Genomic DNA, 26,277 nt, shown 5'->3' with positions numbered 1-26,277 from the left:
TGAAGCTGTTACTATTTTCTGATGATATTGTGGAGTGGGGAACAAGCAGTAAGGAGGTACAAAAACAAATAGACATCCTAAATGATAAGGTCAAGAAATATGGAATGAAATTTATTGTGGAGAAAAGCAAGTCCACAGTAGTAACCAGAAGGGATAGAGAGGGCAAGGAACAAATTGATATTGAGGGATGGGATATTGAAATAGTGGACAAGTTTAAATTTTTGGGAAGTTTATTAATGGGGAATGCTCGTTTGGAAACAGAAATTAGCAGAAGTATACAACAGAGTAGAACATTTTGCCAGTGTGTGAGGGGCTTGATGTGGGGAAGGGAAGTGCCAATGAGGTGCAGGCTGGTGCTATGCAAGACTTACTTCACACCCATACTAATTTACGGCTCAGAGACTTGGACTATGACTGGAAGAGAGGAGGGTAGGATACAATCCAGTGAAATGAAGTTTCTTAGGAGTATGCTAGGGAAGACGAGGAGAGACAGAGTGAAAAATGAAGATGTTAGGAAGGAAACTGGAGTGGAGAAGTTGACTGAGAAAATTGAAAATAATGGATTAAAATGGTTTGGGTATGTGAAGAGGGTGGGAGAGGGAAGAATACCACGAAGAATGATGGAGTTCAAGATTGAGGGCAAGATGGATTGATACAATAAAGATGAGTTTAAGGAGGAGAAACCTGCTATGGAACCAAATTGTGGAAGAAGAATGGTGGAAAGACTGAGTAAAGTGGTGTATAATTGATACCCCTAGAGCAGATGTTGGATAGAGCGGAACGAAGAAGAAGATTTTTGTTCCTCCTGTTTATGTTTCATCTGTTTTCAGTTTTTAAGTTGCATCTTTTGGGAAGCATAAACTCTTGTTTTTCCAAATACATCTACAGTTTCAGAGCTAGGATCAAAGATAAGAGACATTCCCTCTTCTTGACACCATAAATAGAAAAACTTTCTGTAACTTAATGAGTTTTATGCAGCTCCAACATTTGTAGTTGTTCCTTTCAATTTGGTTCCTTATAAAAATCAAGTTCAAGAACATGTTACATTTTTGCACATTTGTAGTTCTTCTGTTTGGAACATTACAGTATGATGGCAAGAATTACTCTGACTTTATTTGTGTTTATCTTTCGTTTATAGTTGTCCATGGTGCCAGTTAAAATTATCAATATGTAGGCTTATGTATGTCCTATTGCAAACTCATCTGAAGATCTAATGCAGTATATCTGTTTACTACATGTTTTATCCAAATGTGGTGATGCTTTTTGTTGCTGCTGACTTTTGTAACAGAAAAACTAAATAAATGGGGGAGAGGTGACATCCTCATTTGACATTTATACTTATACTAGCCTCTTTCTTAATTACAGGAATTTTTATCCATATAGTCTTGTTTACATTATACTGAGAGTAGTTTTTAATTCCTTCAGTCTCTTCCAGTTTTGTTCAGTTCTTCAAAAATTTCAAGTTAATTTCAGTTTTTCTTTTTATAAATAATTTTTATTGGTATTATAGCTTCACTTATTCCTTCTGGAAAGTATTCCAGTGTAGGTTTACTAATGTAGATGTAAGAATGAAATAATTTAATCTTAAAACTCAATTATGATATGAAACTAGCAAACATATAACAGGGATACTAATATTTTATGAAAACCTGAAACAACTACTTCTCGTTAATATCAAACAGTGGAAACTCCATGTAGGAATATCAACAATGTAGGAAAAGACATTGCTACTTACTGTAAAGAAGGCACATCAAGTTGCAGACAGGCGCAAGTAAAAGACACTCACATACAGCTTTCCCCCTCCCCCCCCCCCCTCCTCACTCTCACACACACTCTCTCTCTCTCTCTCTCTCTCTCTCTCTCTCTCTCTCTCTCTCTATATATATATATATATATATATATATATATATCTGCAGAGGGCAACGAATAAACAGGGTGCCTGGTGATAGAATGGGGAGGAGATGATAGATGATAGGGCAGACGGGGTGGAAACTGTTGGGTGGAGGGTGTAGGGACAGTATATCACTGTAGGTTGAGGCCGGGATGATTATGGATGCCGAAAATGTGTTGTAAGGATAACTCCCATCTGCACAGTTCAGAAAAGCTGCTAGTGGAGAGAAGGATCCAGATGGCTTACCGTATTTACTCGAATCTAAGCCACACTTGAATCTAACCTGCACCTGAAAAATGAGACTCGAAATCAAGGGAAAAAAAAAATTCCCGAATCTAAGCTGCACCTGAAATTTGAGACTCAAAATTCAAGGGGAGAAAAAAGTGTTAGGCCGCACCTCCAAATTGAAACAAAGTTGGTCCATTGTAATATGAGACACAATTTAGGTCGAATGAATGACGATACAGCTACAGTAGTTTGGTTCGAGTCATACGCTTAGCAGTTAAGCTTTACCAGGTAGCCATTGCTAAGCGTCAGGTGCTCCATTCATATTTATATGGGTACCTTTCCTTTTTCACATGCTTCGTCAGGTTTGAATCGATTGCTTATTTTTCTTTGATCTGATAAGTGCCGTTCTCTTTGTTATAGGTGTTTACGTCACTATTAGCTGAAACTGCATTACTGTACTGTGTCATGCATTGTTTGTCGCATTCTGATAATGAGTGATTACGGTCTATCGCCGCTCGCGGCATGGCTTGCTTTTGTGTGCGCTACCGCCGCTTACAATTAAAAAAAAAAAAAAAAAAAGAGAGGAATTGTCTCATTAGTGAAACAATGGCAAGAGACTGCTATTTGTTGTTACTTACACTGCTGATTTCTTTGATAATGATCAACAAGAACCAAATAATAGACTGCGTATGATAGGAGATGTTCTGAATGAGAGTTTAGCTAAAATTTTTCTCCATTTGAAAATCTTTGCAGATGCCTCTTTTGTACATTACATTCTGCACAGAAATTAGAGTCATCTTAGATTTAAAAATCTAGTCAATTGCCGTGCTTCATTTCTGACTGCATCACTATTAGGCATAAGAATAATACGAATATAAACATGACATGATATGTATATTCTTCCGCGTTTGTTGTTGTCTCACACTAGTTTCGTAGTTTATTATGCAGACAGGATTTAAATGAGATAGCAGCAATCACAAAAGAATACATGGCAAAATGTTTATATTCAAATTATTCTTATGGTGAAGAGAATACTGCATGTGATTCACAATTCATAAAAGTTCCTATTAGCAACCATTTATTCTCACAGGTAGGAAAAAATTCAGAACGAAGAGTTGTCCATATTGACAAACATCCCAAACAGTCCTGCCAGTCGAATTTTCATAGTGCATTGAAATGCTGCTACATTTGAAGATGAACAGTATGGAATTTGTATTTACTTCATTCGATAATGTATGAAAATGCAGTGGTCGAAACTCGAGGCGGAGAAAAAAAGCTCGTCTTCCACCTTTTTTTTTTTTAATTTATTTACTGATGCAGAGGTTTTGGTGCCAGTATTTATCTTTGTGCCTGCAAAGCATGTCTGTGTAGCGATACATATATTCGACAGCTGAAGTTAGTTGTGGTGGCACCTACCAACATTTTTCAGAACGTCTGCTTACTTTGCACTCAATTCTAAGCCGCAGGTGGTTTTTTGGATTACAAAAACCAGAAAAAAAGTGCGGTTTGGATTCGAGTAAATACGGTAGATAGTAAAGCAGCCATTAAAATCAAGTGCGTTGTGTTCAGCTGCATACTGTGCCACTGGGTGGTCTACTTTGCTGTTGGCCACAGTTTGGTGGTGGCCGTTCATCCTGGTGAACAGCCGGTTGGTAGTCATATCAGTATAAAAAGCAGTGAAATGATTGCAGCAGGGATGATAAATGACACGGCTGCTTTCACAGGTGGCCTGGCCCATGATGGGATAGGATAAACCTGTTACAGGGCTGGAATAGGAGGTGCTGAGAGTGCGTATTGGAAGATTTTGCACCCGAGTCTTCCGCAGGGATGTTATCCTTGTGGCGACGAATTGGGATTGCGAGTGGTGTAGGAATGGACTAGGATGTTGTGGAGGTTGGGTGGGCAGTGGAACACCACTTTAGGATGGATGGGAAGTATCTTGGGTAGTATGTCTCTCATTTCAAGGCACAATCATAGGCAATCAAACCCCTGGCGAAGGATGTGGTTCAGTTGTTCCAGTCTGGAGTGGTACTGGGTGATGAAGGGGACACTCCTTTGTGGCTGGTTCTTGGTAGTGGTGAGATGATTGAAACTGTGAGGGGAAAAGGCAAGGGAGATCTGTTTGTGGATTAGATCTGGAGGATAATGCCTGTCTGTGATGGTCTTGGTGAGACCCTCAGCATACTGAGCAAAGGACTTTTTGTAACTGCAGATTCACTGTCCCCAGGTAGCCAGGCTATATGGGAGGGATTTTTAGTTTATAAGGGATGACAGCTGTCAAAATACAGGTAGTGTTGGTGGTTGGTGGGTTTAATGTGGACAGAGGTGCACTTTTTATTTAAGCATGTGATTAGGTAATCACACGATTAAATAAAAATCGCATTACAGCCTACTACAGACCATGTTTACATTTATTAAACATCTGGAGGTTGTGGATCCCCACAAATACAAAATTTGATCTACTTTTCCTGGATTACATATTTCCAGCTTCTTTGAATGTTTAGATTTTTTCCTTGTATTTTTAATGTGTGTTAGGTTTTGCAAACAATATAAAAGTTTACCAAACTCAAAATAGTTTTTTTTACCATTATAGTCCACTACTCTACTTTCAGTAATTGTAATCTTACAAGATGAAACCATAATTATAAATTGTTACACATTTTTTTCAGTATGCACTTTGAAATGAGGCTCTTGGCACTGGGTTATTTTGCACGCTCTGCATTGGTATGTAGCATCTTTTCTCACAGCCTTTCTTCTTTGGCTATAACGAAGAAAAACATGTTTGGGGGTTCAGAAAACAAACAAACACAGCAGAAATTATGCAACATCACAACAAACATTTCACAAAATCAAAATGAGAAACACTTACTTGAAATTTGATGCAATTCTTCTTGCCACCTGATTCATTGATATCATCCTCACTGTCACTATCAACAAAATCTTCCTCCAATTCATGAAAAATTTCATAATTTGTAATAAAAGCCATGCCTTTCATTTATTCACATACTATATCAACAGTTGCCACCCTCCAGCAGCTTGAAGTCATACAACAAATGGCTGTGTGGCTATTACATGTCGTAGGGCAGTAATAACACACTTTAGACATCGAATATACATTTTTTAGCGCAAAAGTAAGCGAATACAACATGGCAGTAAAAACATAGTGCGCTGAGAGAACATAGACAAAGATAAATCAAAGACGATTGAGCCCAATATAGCACTTTATGCCTGAGGCACCACAGAACACCCCCTCCCCCCCCCCCACCTCACCCCACCAGTGCGGAGGGAAGCTTTCTCACTTGAACACAAAATCTCTGTGCCAGCACGGCAGTTGAAGATGGCATACAGCACGAGAAGTGGGTGCATCGGAAGCCACAGCGACAGAGTCACATGCGTCGGACTGCTGTGTAGGTGGTGGAACATCACTCAAGGCGACATCAGTGGCGTCAACAGGCGTGGCAGTGAAGGCAGGCAGATCAGAAGTGTGAGAATGCAGTTCATAGAGGGACCACGCTGGTTTTAAGTGGTTAACGGAAACTGTTTGAGGTCATCCCTTGAGATGTATTAGGAAAATATTCATGTCACAACGTAAGAAGTGGTGCGGGCCCAAATAATGCCATTGCAATGCCACACGCACAGAGTTGTCATGCAGCATCATGAATACACATGATGCCAGGTCTGGCAGCATGGTATGAGGGTGAAGCAGGGAGGGGCGTAGGTGAGCAACGTGTGCACGCACCTGTTCCACAAGGGCCGGAAGGTCGATGGTGTCAGCTGGCGGTGCATCCTTCACAAATTCTGCTGGCACGAGGAGGGGTTCTCAATATAGGATCTCTGCCAGTGATGCATTCAGGTCCTCCTTATGTGCAGAATGGGTGCCGAGTGAGACCAAAGGGAGAGCCTCAGACCTTAACTCACCGTGGCACATGAGCGTGGCTTTTCGAAATTGGTGCCATTGTTCAACTAGGCGGGTGATAGGCCATAGTGTGTAATTTTGTGACATTGCACAGCTCATACAGTCAAGCAAAAAGCATGGACTTGATTTGTCATCCCTGATCAGTAGTGAGTGACAGAGGGCAGACAAACCTTGCAACCCACGTGGATAAGAAAGTGCAAGCTATGGACTCTGCTGTTATGTCGACAAGAGGGACCGCCTCGACCCATCAGGTTATGTGGTTGATGTTGATGTATTTGTACCCCTCAGAAAGGGGGAGCAGTCTGACCATGTCAATGTGGACATGCTGAAGGTGACCTCTTGGGAAGTCAAACTTGCCCAAGGAGGCTGTGCGTGTCTGCCAACTTTACTATGTTGGCATGGTACATATGCATGGGTCCAAGTGTGGCAATTATGCCGCACGCCAGACAAAGCATTCAGTGACTAGTCATTGCCCATGTTGCCATGTTGCCACACAGACAAACCTTGCAACCCACACAGATAAGAAAGCGCAATCTATGGACTCTGCTGTTATGTTGATGAGAGGGACTGCCTCGACCCAACGAGTTACACAGTCGTTGTATTTGTACCCCTCGGAATGGGGAGCGGACTGACCACATCAATGTGGATGTGCTGAAGGTGATGTCTTGGGACGTCAAACTTGCCTACGGAGGCCTCATGCGTCTGCCGACTTTACTACGTTGGCATGTGACACATGCGTGGGTCCAAGTGCGTCAATCACGCCGCACGCCAGGCCAGACAAAGCATTCAGTGACTAGTCATTGCCCATGTTCTGGTGTGGGTCAAGTTATGTAAAGCATCAAAGATCCCACACCAAAGAGCAGACGGTACCAAGGGGTGTGGGGAGCCTGTAGAAATGTCCAAAGGACCGAGGTCGTCGACTTGTGCAAGACAAGTGGTTCGATAGTGAGTGAAGACTTGTCTGAAACTAATCGCTCTGTATCGATGTCTTTGGTCTGGAGTCAGGTGAGGTCATCTAAGATCAAGGGTGCGGTAAGTACTGAGATACGAGATAGATAGTCAGCTGCTATAACATTTTCCGCACCGCGGATGTAGCAAGCATCTGAGGAATGTTGGCATATATAGTCCATATGACAGAAACATCACAGTGGAAGATCCTTCGCCAGGCTGTATATTGCTTCCATGAGAGGCCTGTGGTCCAAGTAGATAGTGGAAGGGCACCCTCGAGGTTGCTTCAGAAGTGTCTGATTGCCTCATAAACTGCCAAAAGCTCGCGGTCAAAAGCCGACCACTTACACTGACTCCTGGTTAGTTTTTTTGAAAAGAAGCAGAGCAACTGAGTGGAGTCAGCGGTGTGCTGTTGTAAAACAGTGCCCACAGCTGACTCGCTTGCGTCAGTTGTAATAGAACCATGGGCCTCAGGATCGAGGTGGGCAAGAGTGACAGCTTTCGTGATTGCAGTTTTGAGATTATCAAATGTGTCGAGCATGGGTTTGGTTTAGTCCAACTTTTGTTTCCCCATGGTATTTTTACTGGAGAGGGCATTGGTAAGAGCCAATTAGATGGAGGCAGTCTGAGGGATGGGGCATCAAAAAAGTTTACCATACCCAGAAAACGATGGAGTTGAACATAATCTTCAGGAAGAGGCAGTGTAAGAATGGTTTTGACACAAGAATCCGTTGGCTGAAGGCTGCTGGCTGAGACAGTATGGCCTACTGGCAGAGGTAGCAAAATGGAATCAATGAACCTTTGCCACGTATGTGCAGCATTTTTCAAGCCATAAGCATGTAACGGTATTCAAATATTCCAAAGGATGTGATGATGGCCATCTTCGGAATATCCGGCGGCTGCATAGGAATTTAGTGATATGCCTTTGAACAATCTAAGACAGAGAAGAACTTTGAGCCATGCAGTGGTTGTGTGAAATCCTGGATATGAGGAATGGGATAGTTATCGATAATTGTCAGAGCATTAAGGAAGCTGTAGTTCCCACACATGCGTAAAGAGCTGTCCTTCTTAGGAACAATTTGGATATGTGAAGACCAGTTGCTGTCCGATGGTTGGAGCACGCTGCAAGCCAATAAATCCTGAATGGTTTTTTTTTTTCCACGCATATACATTTGGAAGCATTAAGACACCTAGCTTTATAACATACAGGTAGATAAATAAAAAATGATCGAGTCCAAAGACATGGTGCTTTATGCCAGAGATGCCACAGTTATTTTGGAAACTACATGCCCTTCACTATACAATAAAGACCTTCAAGCCTGTTAATGTATGTGATTTTGACTTTAAAAGTGGGAGAAACTGTGCCCTTTCAAATGACAGGATTGGCAGTTTACTGAATTTGTGTCTCCATTCATATATGATGTACATGTTAAAATGGATGATAATATGTTAAATGATGGTAGCAGATGTTTGCCATTGAATCTTGGAGTTTGATGGACTCAATAATAGTTATTGATTCATCCAAGGATCATCTCACAATGATACAGGAATTGTCATTATGATTTGGTGGAAAGACATAGCTCAAAATATAAAAATGCATAGAATAAATAAGTATGTCTGTATGAGGATAGGACAATGATCATCTGTGATGTTATTGAAGGAACTGTACTGGCATTTGCCTGAACTGATTTAAGAAAACCTTGGAAAACATAAATCAGGATGGCCTACAGAGCAAACTCCATCCTCACTGATGCTGATTTGTTCAGCATTCCTTGTGTGTCCTTGCTCAGCATGTGTGTGAGCTAAACATGGGTATGTTATTCCTGCTGCTCCTCTTGGTGTGGAATATGACACCTGACTTGATTTGGCTTCAGGTGATGAGAAGATGAGTTCTCCTCAGACTCATGTTGCTGTGGAGCAGCAGGTCCTGCCAACGTGTTATCAGCCTGCTGTGTTGTTGGTAGCCCTGCTCCAAGGCTGGAATCTGTTTCACAACAACAGGATCCTGTATCTTTGTGCAGAAGACCAGCTGAATACAGCCTTGGGAGGCACAGAGTGAGCTTTAGAGCCTGATTCTGCAGCCTTTGCAATGCTATGATGCATGTGTTGGTAGTTTTTCCCCACACCATGGTGGTGTACTCCAACAGTGGTCTGGCCAGGGTTAAGTAGAGCCTAATACATGGTGTCTCAAACAGAATCATCCAGTTTTAAAAAATCATAACTATTATGCTATTTGAGATATGTGCATGAACAACATCCTGTTGGAAAAAGGAAACTCTTGAGTTTTACATGGTTTCCACTTCAGTTCTAGTAAAAATGATGTTGGGACAACAGAAAGTGCTTTGTGTTCTATGTTTTGCACAGTGTGGGTCAGTAATAACTGACTTTCACACTAGGTGTGGTGTGGATCCTCCTACAGCACAGAGCATTAGATGATGGCATGAACAATTCTGAGGTACAGTTTGTTTGTTTAAAGGCAAACCACAGGGCCCACCCCTGAGTGTCTGACACAGACATCGAATGCATCCACCACAGTTTCACAAGGAGTCTGCAGAAATCTATTCACCATGCAGCTTGACAGCTCAACATGCCCCGATGTCTATGTGGCATGTGTTGCATTGACATTTACACATGGAACCATACAAAATTCAGCTACTTCAGGGTGACGAACAACAATGTGAGGAGTTCTGTAATTTCGTTCTTGGCAAGATGGAGGATGACAGTTTTCTTTCACACTTAGTGTTTAGTGACAAGGCAACATTCCATTTAAATGGAAAGGTGAATCGTCGTAATGTGAGAATATGGGGTACGGAACATCCACATGAAGTTGTACATCATGAGAGGGACTCTGCAGAATTTAATGTGCTTTGTTCAGTTTCATGGAAAAAGGTGTATGGTCCAATTTTATTTACCGAGAATACTGTTAAGGGAAGCAGATATCTCCATATGCTTGAGAACTTTCTTTTCCCACAATTGGTGACTGATTCACACAACTTCATTTACCAATGGGATGGGGCACTGGCATCTGGAAGTGTGGGAATTTTTAAATCAAAGGATTAATGATTCAGCCTTACATTACTGGCCTCCAAGGTGACAGGACCTGACTGTACATGATTATTTCTTGTGGGGATTTATAAAAGACTCTGTTTATGTGCCTCCATTACCAACAACAATGAATGAACTGAGACATTGCATAACAGCAGCTGTGGAAGCTGTAACTCAAGACATGCTGACTGCAGCGTGAGAACAATGTGAATACCGCGTTGACATATACTGTGTATCTGAAGGGTCGCATATTGAACACCTGTGAAAAGGTATGAAAAAAAAATTGAGTTTCCCATTCATCAAAAAACAAAATTCATTGTATATATTTATTAGTTTCATAAATATAGGCATGCCAATTCAGATTATTCTTTTTGATACATGCTGTACTGAGGTGGAGAGGCAGCAATGTCTGAAGATTAAGCAAAGGATACCATGCTTGGAGGCATCTCACTGCTGTGCTTCTGACATCACGTTTAAGTGGTGCCCACATAAACTGCTGATCAGGGGTCATTATGAAGTAGTTGAGTCTTTGTACATGGGATGGGGCCTCTCAGGATATTGACATGGGTCAGATTTGGTGGCAGCATCCTGTAGGTGGAGACTACTGCCTGGCTATTAGTTGTGTTGAATCTGAGGTGCCACTTCATCGACCACAGCCCAGGAAGTTGCACTTGAGTTGGAGGTGGCATGTTGTTGACTGGACACTCATGCTGCAGATGAAGAGTGCTGTGTCATCGGGGGAAAGAGCCAACCAACTCAACACACATCACCCATAGTGTGTTGACAGTGTACAAGGAGTACAGCAACTAGCTGAGCACCAACCCCTGTGTCACATCTGCATGTATCTGCCTCTCTGTGGGTGATACATAATCTGCCTTCACATTGAAGGTCCTCCTAGCAAGGTAGCTCAAACAAGGACCCTCTTTGACATCAATATCCCTTAGCATAAAAAGTTTGCATGCATTGCCATCGTGCCACAGGTAGTCAAAGGCCTTGGATACATCAAGAAGCACTGGCCCAAGGTACTTTCTTGTTTCCAGACATAGCAGCTGGTGAGAGGTGGAGTGACCACTCTGAAACACAAAGTTTTTTTTCTGCTTTGACACTCTCTTGAGTGATGAGTTGCATCAGCCTTTTTGCATACAGCCTCTCAAACACCTTTGAGAGGGATGGGACAAGCTGACGTGCCAGTTGCTGGCTGACTGACATGAGTTCTTGTCAGTTTTTGGGATAGTCATGACTTCCACATGTTTCTATGTAGAGGGGGGATAGGCACCCTAATTAAGTATCTGGTTGAAGATATCAGGTAATGACCAATGGACCCACAGTGGAAGGTTTGTCAGTGGTTAGTTGTTGACTTCATTGTTGCTGCCAACCTTCTTGAAGTTTGTAGAAAGGAGTTGCCTATGACTTCTTCCTCATTGATCAGTGGAATGATGTCTTCTTTTGCCCTGGCTGGCAAGAAGTGCTCTTTGACCTAGCAGATGTGAATCTCATCCAAAATGTCAGTCACCAGCATGAAGTTGGTCACAAATGCATCAACCAGCATGTTGGCCTTGTTGCTGTTAATGAAGGAAATTTTTGGTGATTCTCAGATGCTGCTGTCATCATGTTGAGTGTAGATACTAGGTCTGCCCAGTCCTAGTTCCTGTGCTTGTCGATGGCCATCTTAATCTCTCACCTCGTGTGGGTAATGCAGTGTTTCATGTCTGGTTGGCAGTTCAGCTGAAATTCATGAAACAGCCAGTTCTTCTCAGTGGTTGCCTCCCATATGTAGGGTTGTAGTTGGCACTTAAGAATTCTCACAGCTGTTGTGACCAACTCAAGATTGCTGTGTCTGCTGCTCAGAGTATTCTGCAGCTGAGAAAGTCCAGTGCTGTGCCAGATTTACAGTGCTGTTTTGATGTTTATTATGAAGGAGGTGATGCCCAGTGGTGTTGATGAAGAGAAAATTCCATTCTGTGCTCTGGCTCTAGCAGCTTGACTAGGTGGTGCCACAGCAACATCTTGATGTGGATGGCAGTTCCACCGCCTGTTTCATCAGAGTAGCAGCTGTATTTGGCTATTTGCATGTTGATCCCTGGTTTGAAGGAAATTTCCCCTATGAGGCATATGTCTATCACTTTGTCCCATAGTAATTGATGACATTCACTACGCTAGGTTCAGAGACTCCTTGCTTTAAACATCCAAATGGTTAGACCATGAATGTTGGCATTATCTACAATGTGTCTAATTGTTTGCAGCACTGGCCTAGAGGGCCACCTCTTGATTATATAATCAATGTTTTAACAACTGTGTTGCCTCATTTGGTTGGTTCCTATCGTACAGTGCTCTTTTGATCATACACAGTTTACACCAGATAACTTATAATACATAAATTATCACTGCACACACTATGGACAGTTTCAGGTAACTCCTGGAGCATCAATATGCTGCTATGCCTCTTACACTTCCTCCAGTCCATTAGAAAAACTGACTCTAGGCCCTTAAACGAGCAACTGTGCCACATGCACATCTTCATGTTGTCTCTACAGCCCATCTTAAACACTGAGTCAGCATCACCCATGGCGAGTGAGATGATGAACTTTGGAGAATGACAAGGCATTACTAGCATGCAGTATAGAAATTCACACATGATTTTCTCATAAAAACATTGCTTTATTATTATGTATTGTAATATGAAAGGTTTTTTAGTTGTCCTCTTTCATTATTAACTGCTGCTCGGAGTCCTCTAAGTATTTTTAACTGTGTCCTATGCATTAATTTTTATGTATGTGTTAGCTGCCTTTTTAACATGCCAGACTGTAGATAAGTAATCATTTTCATCTCCATGGGAATTAATATACATTTTTATTCCCTGATAGAAAATTCTGTTTTTAGTCTTTTATTTGTCTTTCTTTGGTATATCTAAGTCCAAACAGACTCTTGTTTCATGATTGTGTATAGATCTATTAATGAACTACTATACTTAGTAAAGTTTTCCATTATATACAAAACTGGTTGGTAGATGTACTCACTTTGTGCAGTGTTTTATGTAGTTTGTGACAATGATCCCAGCTAGTTATTATTCTTACAGCCCATTTCTGCAGTTAGAAAACTGTGTCCATGCTTTGTGCTTTTCATCCTCAGAAAATAATCCCACAGCTAAGAAAAGAATTTACGCAAGAATAGTGTCACAATATGATATTGTCTGTTACAAGCTGATGATCAAACTGTAAGAACATAGTGTGCTTGGGACAGTACCTTTGTCACCAGTGTGTTGATTGACAATCAACATTTATCCTTAAAAACTTTGTCTTTGTTACACAACCTGCAGGTATATCATCTATGCTTAAGGTGACAGAGTTGTTTCTTCTCTTTATGCTGAAGTGAATCCATTTTGTTATATTTATGTTAATTTATTACATACTACTTTGTTGTAACCATTGTTGAGGATTTCATTTGCTTTGTCTAATGTGAGATCAGGTATTTTATCAGTGACTCTGATAGGACTGTCATCAGCATAGAGAACTCTTTTTGAGGTCTTATACTGTCTGGAAAATTATTCATGTACACTCCTGGAAATTGAAATAAGAACACCGTGAATTCATTGTCCCAGGAAGGGGAAACTTTATTGACACATTCCTGGGGTCAGATACATCACATGATCACACTGACAGAACCACAGGCACATAGACACAGGCAACAGAGCATGCACAATGTCGGCACTAGTACAGTGTATATCCACCTTTCGCAGCAATGCAGGCTGCTATTCTCCCATGGAGACGATCGTAGAGATGCTGGATGTAGTCCTGTGGAACGGCTTGCCATGCCATTTCCACCTGGCGCCTCAGTTGGACCAGCGTTCGTGCTGGACGTGCAGACCGCGTGAGACGACGCTTCATCCAGTCCCAAACATGCTCAATGGGGGACAGATCCGGAGATCTTGCTGGCCAGGGTAGTTGACTTACACCTTCTAGAGCACGTTGGGTGGCACAGGATACATGCGGACGTGCATTGTCCTGTTGGAACAGCAAGTTCCCTTGCCGGTCTAGGAATGGTAGAACGATGGGTTCGATGACGGTTTGGATGTACCGTGCACTATTCAGTGTCCCCTCGACGATCACCAGTGGTGTACGGCCAGTGTAGGAGATCGCTCCCCACACCATGATGCCGGGTGTTGGCCCTGTGTGCCTCGGTCGTATGCAGTCCTGATTGTGGCGCTCACCTGCACGGCGCCAAACACGCATACGACCATCATTGGCACCAAGGCAGAAGCGACTCTCATCGCTGAAGACGACACGTCTCCATTCGTCCCTCCATTCACGCCTGTCGCGACACCACTGGAGGCGGGCTGCACGATGTTGGGGCGTGAGCGGAAGACGGCCTAACGGTGTGCGGGACCGTAGCCCAGCTTCATGGAGACGGTTGCGAATGGTCCTCGCCGATACCCCAGGAGCAACAGTGTCCCTAATTTGCTGGGAAGTGGCGGTGCGGTCCCCTACGGCACTGCGTAGGATCCTACGGTCTTGGCGTGATCCGTGCGTCGCTGCGGTCCGGTCCCAGGTCGACGGGCACGTGCACCTTCCGCCGACCACTGGTGACAACATCGATGTACTGTGGAGACCTCACGCCCCACGTGTTGAGCAATTCGGCGGTACGTCCACCCGGCCTCCCGCATGCCCACTATACGCCCTCGCTCAAAGTCCGTCAACTGCACATACGGTTCACGTCCATGCTGTCGCGGCATGCTACCAGTGTTAAAGACTGCGATGGAGCTCCGTATGCCACGGCAAACTGGCTGACACTGACGGCAGCGGTGCACAAATGCTGCGCAGCTAGCGCCATTCGATGGGCAACACCGCGGTTCCTGGTGTGTCCGCTGTGCCGTGCGTGTGATCATTGCTTGTACAGCCCTCTCGCAGTGTCCGGAGCAAGTATGGTGGGTCTGACACACCGGTGTCAATGTGTTCTTTTTTCCATTTCCAGGAGTGTATATTAAGAACAGAACTGGGCCTAACACACTACTCTGAGGCACATATATGTTAATGTGTTTCTTCTCTGATGAATGTTTTAATAAAATTTTGTTATCAGCATGCATGTGAACTATATTTGCTTTTTGCACCCCCTTTTCTAGATAAGAGTGGAACCATTCATTTGCTGAGAATGTTGACTGTTATGAATCAGGCCTACAGTTTTTTATACTCTCTGCATTACCTGTATTTAGTAAGGCCACAACTCGTGTGCTTATACAGATCTGAACTGAAGGACTTATTTATTATGTCTGTTAAATGGATTTGTATGCTGTCAATGCATGCCTTCAAAATAGAAACTGGAGCACCATTTATGCCAGCTGATTTTTCCAGTCTTTAATTTCTGTTATCCGCTTGACTTTAAGCTCTCTTCTGGGAATCATCATCATTGTGCTTACTGCATAATTCATTGCTATAGTTTCTTGTGTTTTTGGGAGATTTTGTTGCATCTTCTCCGCAATACCAGAGAAAGAGTAAACTACATGATTTGCCATTTATTCAGAATTTTATATTATTCTTGTCTTCCCCATTTCATCATCTTTGATGTACATTTTGTTTTACTTGTGTTTGCCTTTTCCAGCTTGGTGAAATTCGATATTACTTTGCTTTTATTTTATGTGTTGTATACTAGTGTAACATTGAATTTTTTTTTCTCTCAGCAACCTGAACCCTCCTGCACATCTTTTTGTATCTGTGATAATAATCTAGGAACTGTGGATTAGTGTAGTGCCTTTGTAATGAACTGAGAAATTTACACATCTGAGAGGACTTTCAAATGTCCACAGCTATCCATCTGTTTTCCTTAGCTGCTTATATCACAGTGGTTTCTTTTGTAAAAGTCTCCTGAATAATTAATTTAAACAATGTGCAGAATTTAGAAAACTTAGCATCAACATTGTTTTCCTTGTGCTCTTCATCTTGTATTTGATTTGACAATGTCCTAGAAAAAAGTACAGCAGTTCTGTTAGTTTCATCAAGCCTGTTGTTAGCTTTATTGTCTACAGTAATGATCAGAGAGGCCAAGACCTTTTACAAACACCTCATAAAACTGTGATTCAGTTTCAAGCTGGAGAGCTGTATGTTCAATAGACTACACATTTTGATGAGGAATAAATAATTCCTAGCAAATTTCTGTGGTGACTGTGCACTCTTGTGGGATACTTTCTGTCATCCATGTACACGTTGACAAAACATGATGAGACACTTTTAAGGGAGAATAAAACTATGCCAACCTCCCCTTTGTGAGGAAACTGACCTGAATTTTGTAGTCTCCTCTCAATAGCACCAGTTTCAATTACTCACACTGTGTATGGATAGCCTTTGTTTACTGATGTACATGACACCATATTTTGTTGATTTTAAAACATATATTTTATTCATGTAAAGTTCAGTTATTAGCTATGATGACCAGTTTTTTATGTTATGAGCAATCAGTAGCACATGTCTACAGGCCAGCATGCACAATCATATTGGAAAGTTTTCTATTGCAACACAGACTAACAGTTCACATTTGTTTAAAAAAGATAATTCTCATTTGGCTCAGTCCCTTAGTAATTTCTTAAAGACTACTAAACTTCAATGTTTCATTTAAGACAGTCCAGAACATTAATCCTCGAGTGTAACAGTATCTCAGTCCAGTGACAATGACAGTTCATAATACTTGTTGATCACAACACAGTTAAATTAAAAAACGTCCCTTAATTTAGATTACAGTTATCACTTGAAAATAATTGCACATTAAAGTTATTGAGTTTCTAGGTTGTTGGAACACATATTTTCACTTATAAATTGTGAATATTTGTGGCATGGGTCAATGACGAGAATGCATCTGGTAAAAATGTTACTTGTTCACTTTCAGACCATGGGCTGGCAATTCCATGTCTAAGATGGCCTTATAGAGACTGGAATAGGAACATATTACTACTTTGAAAATTATTTAATGCTTTAAAATTTGGCTAGGTTGGAATCTACTGGTTTTAATGAACTACAAGTCTCAATAGAATTTTGGATTACAGAAAATGTTACTGTATACAAATTAAAGAGCTACATAGAACTGTTATCCTTACACCAATTTGAATCCTCTCATTTATATAAATGAGCACCATGCAGTGAAATATAGTAAATTAAATTAAATTATTAATTAGTGAGGTAATTAATGAATATTGTATGTCAGACAGTATACAAGAATTAAGGTAACAAAAGTAATCAATTGAAGTCAGGAATATGATGGTGGTAGTGACAAAATCTGTGATAGAAGATGGTACTCTTTCAGTACTTCTCATTTAATTATTGCAGAAGATAATAGTTTTGGTAATTTAAAATACATAACAGGAAAGTTGGGATGCTTAACTTTCAAATGGTGTAGGCCACTGTATGGAGTTCTGATTAGCTCATTGGTTTTAGTATATAGTTAACTATTCTGCTAACTGTAATGAACTATAACTTCTAATTAATAGTACCCTAATGAAAACTAATTACATAAATGGGAACAGAAAACTTGAAATGAGTACTGGAATAATAAATTTAAGTGAAATTGAGTCTAACTAAGATCTTGTTATTTTTAGGAAAGTATTACCTGTCACTATTAAATATGTCAATAAAAAGATATACTGTAGCAAGAAAAAGTTTTTTTTGAATTTTTTTTTTTGAGCAGAAAAACATAACACATGGGAGATAGGACGAATCTAAGTAATTTGTCACACCATCCAAGATCTGTTGAGGCACAGGCCATGTCTTGTGTAGCCCCATCTCCCAATAGTTTCCACGGGCATCAGAGCACTAGTCAGCAATCATCAGAGCCATTTCCAGCTTTTCATTAAGCCCTTGTACAGCACTGCCAAGATAAGGCCAATTACACTGCCGGAAAAGATGGACTATTCTCACATTCAACAGAGGAGCTGGAGCAGTCCTCTGTTCTCCCTAACATTTGTGTTATTGCCAGCCTTTGTCTACATCTACGTCTGTACTCTGCAAGCCACCTTACAGAATGTGTGGTAGGTATTTTGTGTTATACTGTCAGTTCCCCCTGTTCCTACCCCAGTCATGAATGATTCATGGGAAGAAACTTGCTGATAAACCTCAATGTGGGCTCAGATCTCTCTGGTTTTATCTACACAGTCTTTTTGTGAAATCAAACAATGGAAACTCTAGGTTGGAATATCAACAATGTAAGGAAAAGATAGATTACTACTCACCATAGAGATGACATGTTGAAGCAACATATTGTTTGACTTTTCTAGGAACACAAACTCTTGGAACTTCGATAGTACCCACATCGTGATGCAGAACCTCTTTTTTGCAGTGTCTGCCACTGGAGTTGATTGAGCAGCTCCATGGTGCTTTTATGCTTACTAAATGAAACTGTAAAAAATACTGCTCTTCTGTAGATCTTCTGTGATTTCTCTATTAGTCCTCTCTCATATGGATCCCATATTGATGAACAATATTCAATTATTGGCCAAAAAAGTGTTTTGTAAGCTTTTTTTCTGTTGATGGTGGACTACATTTCCTAGAGATTCTTCCAGTGAATATCAGTCTGGCATGTGCCTTACATGCAATTAGTTTTATGTGATCATTTTACTTTAAATCACTCCAGACACAAACTCCTACGCGTTTCTATGGAAGTAACTGTTTTCAGTGCTTGTTCTAAAACCATGTCATCATACAACAATGGATCTTTTTGTCTATATACAAGCAATATGTTCCCTTCATTTATATTAAATGTCAACTGACCTCCCTGGACCAACTGTTGATCCTCTGCAGATCTTCCCACATTTTTCTACAATTTTTTAGCATTGTGACTTTTCTGTATGTAACAGTTTCACACATGAGAAGCCTTACTGAACTTCTAACATTGTTTTCTGTAACATTTATAGATATCTACATCTACATCTATACTCTGCAAACCACTGTGAAACACATGCAGAGGGTATGTTACATTGTACCAGTTATTAGGGTTTCTTCCTGTTTCATTCACATATGGAGTGTGGGAAGAATGATTGACTGAATGCCCGTACGTGTGCTGTAATTGTTCTAATCTTGTCCTCATGATGCTTATGTGAGCAGTACTTAGGGGTTTTTAGAATGTTCCGAGAGTCATCATTTAAAGCTGGTTCTTGAAACTTTGTTAGCAGACTTTCTCTGGGTGGTTTATGTTGATTTTCAAGAGCCTACGTGTCCAGTTTCTTCAGCATCACTGTGACACTCTCCCATGGCTCGAACAAATCTGTGACCATTTGTGCTGCTCTTCTCTGTATATGTTCATATGTTCAATATCCTCTGTTAGACCTGTATGATACTGGTTCCACACACTTGAACAGTATTCTAGAATGGATCGCAAGAGTGATTTGCAAGCAATTTCCTTTATAGACTGACTACACTTTCCCAATATTCTAGCAATAAACCTAAGACTACCACCTGCTTTACCCACAACTGATGCTATGCTCTCATTTCTTTTCATGCCCCTACAAAGTGTTACACCTAGGTATTTGTATGAGTTGGCTGATACCAACTGTGACCAATTGAAATTATAGTCTTAGTTCACAGTGTTCTTTCAGCTTTTGAAGCATACAGTTTTACCTTCTGAACATTTAAAGAAAGTTGCCAATCTTTGCACCACTTTGAAGTCTTGTCAAAGTCTGACAGAATATTTATGCATCTTCTTTCAGACAGTACTTCATTATAGATAACTGCTTAAAGTCTGATGTTACTATTAATATTGTCTGCAAATCCAGTAATATACAATATGAACAGCAAGGGTCCCAATGCACTACCCAGGGGCACACTCAAAATTGCTTCTGCATCTGATGATGACTGTCCATCTAAGACAATACACTGTGTTCTTCCCACCAACAAATCCTCAGTCTGGTCACAAATTTGATACACCATGAGATCTTAATTTTGACATTAAGTGTAGGTTTGGTATTGAGTCAAATGCTTTTTAGAAATGAGGATGTATTGCATCTACCTGACTGCCTTGACACAAAGCTTTCAGTCTGTCATATGGAAAAGATGTGAACACAGTTTCACATGATCAGTATTTCTAGAATCCATGCTGGCTGGCATGGAGGAGGTCACTGTGTTTGAGATGTCTCATTATGTTAACTCAGAATATAGTGAGGTGAGAAAAGTCATGGAATGACAATATGCAAATATACAGATTGTGGTGGTGCCACATACACAAGGTATAAAAGGGCAGTGCATTGGTAGAGATGTCAGTTGTACTCAGGTGATATATGTGAAAAGGTTTCTGATGTGATTATGGCCACACGATGGGAATTAACAGACTTCAAACATGGAGTGGAAGTTGGAGCTAGCTGCAAGTGACATTACATTCCAGAAATCATTAGGAAATTCAATATTCCAAGATCCACAATGTCAAGAGTGAACTGAGAACATAAAATTTCAGGCATTGTATCTCACACTGGACGATGCTGTGGCTGACAACCTTCACTTAATGTTTGAGAGCAATGGCACCTCCATAGAGGTCTCAGTGCTTACAGACAAGCAGCACTGCATAAAATAACCACAGAAATGAATATGGGACATAGGAGAAATGTACTTGTTAGGACAGTGCAGTGGAATTTGGCCTTAATGGGCTATGACAGTGACAACTGATGTGAGTGCCTTTGCTAGCAGCACTTCACCTGCAGCGCTTCTCCTAGGCTCCTTCCCATATTTGTTGAACACTATATGACTGGAAAATCATGGCCTAATCAGACAAGCCTCAATTTCAGTTGTTAAGAGCTGATGGTAGGGTTTGAGTGTGGTGCAGACCCTACAAAACTATGGACCCAAGTTGCCGACAAGGCACTGTGCAAGGTGATGGTGGCTGAATAATGGTGTGGGGTGTGTTTACATGGAATGTAATGGGTCCTCTGTTTATGTTCAGATTATTGGAGACCATTTGTAACCATTCATGGACTTCATGTTCCCAAACAACGATGGTTTTTTTATGGATGACAATGCACCATGTCACAGGGCCACAATTGTTCACGATTGGTTTGAAGAACATCCTGGACAATTTGAGCGAATAATTTGGTCAACCAGACTGGTGACATGAGTCCCATTGAACATTTATGGGAAATAATCAAGAGCTCAGTTCATGCACAAAATCCTGCATCCTCAATTATGGATGAGTATGGAGGCAGACTGGCTCAGTATTTCAGCAGGAGACTTCCAATGACTTGTTTAGTGGACTTCCAATAATGACTTGTTGAGCCCATGCCACATCATACCCATACCCATACCCATGCACAACACAAGCCAAAAGGTGGCCCAACATGATATTAGGATGTACTCTATGACTTTTGTCCCTTAGTGTATGTTCTAACAAATCGATGACAAGGATACTGGATGGTAGTTTTGTATATCACTTCTACTACACTTCTTGTAGAGAGGGGTGGCCTGTACTTTCTTTCAATTACTGGGCATGATTTTTGATTTCAAGGGATCTATGATAGATAAGAGTTAGAAGAGGGGCTAACTCAGCCACAATTCAAAAAAGAATCTCATATGGATTCCATCAGGACCTACAGATTTGTTCACTTTTAAGAATTTCAGCTGTTTCTCAATATCACTGACACTAATACTTATTTAACTCACCTTTTCTGCAATATTAGGATTAAATTGAGGCAATGCTCCTGCATTTTCCTTTGTAAAGAATCATTTGAACACAGAGTTAAGCACTTCAGCTTTTGCTTTGCTACCCTCAGTTTCATTTCATGTCTTGTATGCCAATGACTGGACACTAACTTTGGTGCCACTAACAATGTTCACATAGGATCAGAATTTCTTATGATTCTGTGAAAGATCACTACAATATTCTGCTATGGTGGTCACTGAGGGCATCAAACATTGCACTCTTGGCAGCCAAACACATTTTATTCAGCATCTATCTATCTGCAGTCCTTTGTTTTGTTTTACACCTATCATGCATTAGTCTCCATTTCTTTAGAATTTTATTTTCAGTGATTGTGTACCATGAATGGTTCCTCTATTATGAACTGTTCTACTTGGTACTTATCTACCCATTGCATGGTCAACTGTTCTTTTAAACTTGAGACTATTCTGAAAGTTTCAAGTTCGCCATTGAGATATGACACTGTTGATTTTTTTAACTAGTTTACTGAAGATATATATCTTTATGCTTGTTTTAGTTGTCCTTTGTACTTTGGTAGTCATTGTTGCCACAGACAAATCATGTCACTGATACCAGTTTTGATGTAATCAAAAAGATCAGGTCTATTTGTCACCATTAGACACAATATATTTCCATCATGAGTGGGGTTATGAACTATCTGTTCTAGGTAGTTTTCAGAGAAGGCATTTAGTGATGTTTCACAGGATGTCATATCATGCCAACCATTAAAGAAATTGTAATTTTCCCAACTGAATGTTGGATGATTGAAGTCTCTACCAAATGACTTACATACAAGTGAACTGAGGTTTTCTCTGAAGTTTTGTGAAAAGTAAAGGCCCTATTACATTCCTTGGGGTGCACCTGAAGTTACTATTATGTCTGAATAGCTCTCTCTGTTGAGAAGAACATAATGTGTTCTGTTTGCTTGAAACTCTTCAATCCAATCACAGAATTGCTCTGATAGTCTGTCCGTTTATATTTTGTTCATTAGGCAGCAGGGCAGAAGAGTATCAAATGCCATCTGGAAGTCAAGGAACATGGCATCTACTTGGGTGCCTGCATCTACTTCTTTCTGGGTCTCACTGACAAAAAGGAGTGTGCTGTGTTTCACACAGTTGTTGTTTTGTATCTGTATTGGTTCCTACAGAGGAGATTTTCAGTCTCCAGATATGTCATAATACCCAACCATAAAGCAAGTTTCAAACAAGCAACTTCAGTCTGACTGTCCTTCTTGAAGATGGAAATGACCTGTGATTTTTTTCCAGTCATTAGGAATGCATCATTGCTTCTCCAGATGTGTACAGTACCAGTACACTGCTGTTCGAAAAGGGACAAGTTCGTTCATGTACTCTATATGGTATCGTACTTGTATTCAGTCAGTTCTAGTGTTCTTTCCTCTGTTGCATGATTTCAGTTGCTTTCCCCTCCAAAAATCACTTATTTTTATATTTGTCATTCATCCAACAGTTTAAGGGAGATACAATTGTGCAGTCTCCCCCTGTGGAACAGTTCTACTCATGGGCAGTGTTTGCTGCACATTTCCTACTCCTACATCATATTGAGGCTTCTCTCTGCCTCAGCTGCCCTATGAATGTGTTCCTACTGCATGTTTTGCTGTTCCAAAGAGAGCCTCAGTGACCTACCCAGAGTTCTCCCCACTACATTCCACATAGTGAAATAATTTGCTATAGCTCTCATAGTGTGTCCCACTACTTACATTATGACACTAACTGCCCCAGTTTCCACTTGTGGTCAAATAAAATATTGATGGCAAAGGAAAAGGAACCCTAAGTATTTGAAACTCAATTAATATTATGAGAAGTATTATATTTGTTTCACCATAAGAATCTCTAACTTCATTATAATGTGTTGAGATCTCTAAGAGCATTGGTGATGCCAGATATATGTGAACAAAACATTAGACTGAAGGTGCACCTAGCAGAAATTCAAAACAACATGAGATAACACACTGCAGGAAAGCCAAATCTTCACTTGTGTGACAGTAAAAAAGACACTATTGCAGATATTCACAGCAAAATGTAAAATACGCATTGCTGTGAACAATTCACTGCTTGTGTTAGTTTAGTATGTAAACAAAAGTTGGTCACATGTAACAACAATTGGAAATTCTGTGTACATGTAAACTTTAAATTCATTAATCACTGTTGTTGTTGTTGTTGTGGTCTTCAGTCCTGAGACTGGTTTGATGCAGCTCTCCATGCTACTCTATCCTGTGCAAGCTTCTTCATCTCCCAAGACCTACTGGAACCTACACCCTTCTGTATCTGTTTAGTGTATTCATCTCTTGGTCTCCCTCTATGATTTTTACCCTCCACGCTGCCCTCCAATACTAAATTGGTGATCCCTTGATGCCTCAGGACATGTCCTACCAACCGATCCCTTCTTCTAGTCAAGTTGTGCCACAAACTTCTCTTCTCTCCAATCCTATTCAATACCTCCTCATTAGTTATATGATCTACCCATCTAATCTTCAGCATTCTTTTGTAGCACCACATTTTGAAAGCTTCTATTTTCTTCTTGTCCAAACTATTTATCGTCCATGTTTCACTTCCATACATGACTAAACTCCATACAAATACTTTCAGAAACGACTTCCTGACACTTAAATCTATACTCGATGTTAACAAATTTCTCTTCTTCAGAAATGCTTTCCTTGCCATTGCCAGTCTACATTTTATATCCTCTCTACTTCGACAATCATCAGTTATTTTGCTCCCCAAATAGCAAACCTTCTTTACTACTTTAAGTGTCTCATTTCCTAATCTAATTCCCTCAGCATCACCCGACTTAATTCGACTACATTCAATTATCCTTAATTTGCTTTTGTTGCTGTTTATCTTATATCCTCCTTTCAAGACACTATCCATTCCGTTCAACTGCTCTTCTAAGTCCTTTGCTGTCTCTGACAGAATTACAATGTCATTGGCAAACCTCAAAGTTTTTATTTCTTCTCCATGGATTTTTGTACCTACTCCAAATTTTTCTTTTGTTTCCTTTACTGCTTGCTCAATATACAGATTGAATAACATCAGGGAGAGGCTACAACCCTGTCTCACTCCCTTCCCAACCACTGCTTCCCTTTCATGTCCCTTGACTCTTATAACTGCCATCTGGTTTCTGTACAAATTGTAAATAGCCTTTCGCTCCCTGTATTTTACCCCTGCCACCTTCAGAATTTGAAAGAGAGTATTCCAGTCAACATTGTAAAAAGCTTTCTCTAAGTCTACAAATGCTAGAAACGTAGGTTTGCCTTTCCTTAATCTTTCTTCTAAGATAAGTCGTAGGGTTAGTATTGCCTCATGTGATCCAATATTTCTACGGAATCCAAACTGACCTTCCCCAAGGTAGGCTTCTACCAGTTTTTCCATTCGTCTGTAAAAAATTCGCGCTAGTATTTTGCGTCCGTGACTTATTAAACTGATTGTTCAGTAATTTTCACTTCTGTCAGCACCTGCTTTTTTTGGGATTGGAATTATTATATTCTTCTTGAAGTCTGAGGGTATTTCGCCTGTGTCATACATCTTGCTCACCAGATGGTAGAGTTTTGTCGGGACTGGCTCTCCCAAGGCCGTCAGTAGTTCCAATGGAATGTTGTCTACTCCCGGGGCCTTGTTTCTACTCAGGTCTTTCAGTGCTCTGTCGAACTCTTCACACAGTATCGTATCTCCCATTTCATCTTCATCTACATCCTCTTCCATTTCCATAAAATTATTCTCAAGTACATCGCCCTTGTATAGACTCTCTATATACTCCTCCCACTTTTCTGTTTTCCCCTCTTTGCTTAGAACTGGGTTTCCATCTGAGCTCTTGATATTCATGCAAGTGGCTCTCTTTCCTCCAAAGGTCTCTTTAATTTTCCTGTAGGCAGTATCTATCTTACCCCTAGTGAGATAAGCCTCTACATCTTTACATTTGTCCTCTAGCCATCCCTACTTAGCCATTTTGCACTCCCTGTCAATCTCATTTTTGAGACGTTTGTATTCCTTTTTGCTTGCTTCATTTACTGCATTTTTATATTTTCTCCTTTCATCAATTAAATTCAATATTTCTTCTGTTACCCAAGGATTTCTACTAGCCCTCGTCTTTTTAGCTTCTTGATCCTCTGCTGCCTTCACTACTTCATCCCTCAAAGCTACCCATTCTTCTTCTTCTACTGTATTTCTTTCCCCCATCCCTGTCAATTGTTCCCTTATGCTCTCCCTGAAACTCTGTACAACCTCTGGTTTAGTCAGTTTATCCATGTCCCATCTTCTTAAGTTCCCACCTTTTTGCAGTTTCTTCAGTTTTAACCTACAGTTCACAACCACTAGATTGTGGTCGCAGTCCACATCTGCTCCTGGAAATGTCTTGCAATTTAAAACCTGGTTCCTAAATATGTGTCTTACCATTACATAATCTATCTGATACCTTCTAGTATCTCCAGGCTTCTTCCATGTATACAACCTTCTTTTATGATTCTTGAACCAAGTGTTAGCTATGATTAAGTTATGCTCTGTGCAAAATTCTTCAGGCGGTTTCCTCTTTCATTTCTTAGCCCCAATCCATATTCACCTACTATGTTTCCTTCTACCAAATT

This window comes from Schistocerca nitens, chromosome 9 (assembly GCF_023898315.1).
Source record: "Schistocerca nitens isolate TAMUIC-IGC-003100 chromosome 9, iqSchNite1.1, whole genome shotgun sequence".
Taxonomy (NCBI): domain Eukaryota; kingdom Metazoa; phylum Arthropoda; class Insecta; order Orthoptera; family Acrididae; genus Schistocerca; species Schistocerca nitens.
The sequence above is the reverse complement of the archived record's forward strand: the minus strand, read 5'-3'. Positions refer to the sequence as shown.